Source organism: Tupaia chinensis, unplaced genomic scaffold (assembly GCF_000334495.1).
Source record: "Tupaia chinensis unplaced genomic scaffold, TupChi_1.0 Scaffold000275_1, whole genome shotgun sequence".
NCBI classification, from domain to species: Eukaryota; Metazoa; Chordata; class Mammalia; order Scandentia; family Tupaiidae; genus Tupaia; species Tupaia belangeri.
This window is the reverse complement of record NW_006159757.1, coordinates 8,169,281-8,170,529: the sequence shown is the minus strand read 5'-3', so window position 1 is coordinate 8,170,529 and position 1,249 is coordinate 8,169,281. Positions and strand designations below refer to the sequence as shown.

General features: G+C 39.8%; 1 protein-coding gene across 3 annotated transcripts in view; it reads left to right on the top strand.

The window, feature by feature from the left end:
* RBM17 (RNA binding motif protein 17) overlaps window positions 1–1,249 on the top strand; it is a 32,557-nt gene that overhangs the window by 24,256 nt on the left and 7,052 nt on the right. The gene's annotated exons all lie outside the window — the stretch shown is intronic.

The window sequence follows — 1,249 nt, the reverse complement described above, 5'->3', positions numbered from 1 at the left end:
CTTGTACAGAACAGCTTTTGAAAGTTTTGACTGACTTAGATGTTCAGCACTCTTTCTCTAGGTGGGAATAATTTCTGGTGATTAACATTTGCCAAATGAAGTAGTCAGATGAATTAGAGCTAACTCAGACTATCTCCAATGTGAGTGACTTTTTTTTTTCTCCTGATAAGATGAGTTATGGTTTTTATATCTTTGGCCTAAAAACCTTTGGTCATTCTTACTTACTATAATCAGATATTTATCTAAAATGATATAAAAATCAATTTTCAGATTGACATTGAGGTCAGGCTTGTGTAATCTTTTTTTAAACTCCTCTGGATTTAGCCCGCCTTTTGTGAATAAAGTTCAATAAAATAATTCTTTAAAAAACATAAGATCTTAAGGATTCTGGCAAGGATTATTATTTAAGAGAACTGTAAAGGACAAGTAACCTTTCGGTAAGATGTATAAACAGATGTATGAGGAGTTAAAAAATGTTGAAGCAAAGTTAGAATCAGGAAATTAGTGTTCTGCCTTTGTGTTTTAAAAAAGTCATGTGGAGACAAACTTGATTATTTTTTTCTTTTTTTGATAAAGCAAGAATATAGGTTAAATTAGTGTGAGATAAATAATTAGTGCCAATGTGGTTTCTAAATGTTTTCTGTAGTATTTTGGTGAGCCTACTTTGTTTTTCTTCCACAGTACCCCGAGATTTTCCTTACGAGGAGGACTCAAGGCCACGATCACAGTCTTCCAAAGCTGCTATTCCTCCCCCAGTGTACGAGGAGCAGGACAGACCACGGTCTCCAACTGGGCCCAGCAATTCCTTCCTGGCTAACATGGGGTAATGACTTCAAGTGTGCTTATCTAAGACACCATCAGAAGTCCTTGGAAACAGTATAAGGTGTTGCTAGCTCTTTCAGTAGATGTCTGGCAGTTTATTTGAAAATGAGGACATTCAGGTTTTTAGGGAGATACTTGGTATGTTTAGTCACACAGTGCCTTTTTCAAGAATGAGTGCTGGAACCAGTAGTTACTGGAGTAATGGCCATGTCACTGGACTCCCATGTAGTTGACCGCAGTTCAAGTCCTGGACCCAGCCGGGTGCATGTGTGTGCATGCCCAAGATCCTGAGAGGAGAATGGAGAAGGGATTGCAGAGTGGCCATTCCCCCTGGGGGGTGATTTCTCCCTTTCTGGCTCTCTGTCTCCCTCTGTCTTTCCGGTGAGTGCACGTGCCTTATAACAAAAACCGCATCCCCCCCACCCCC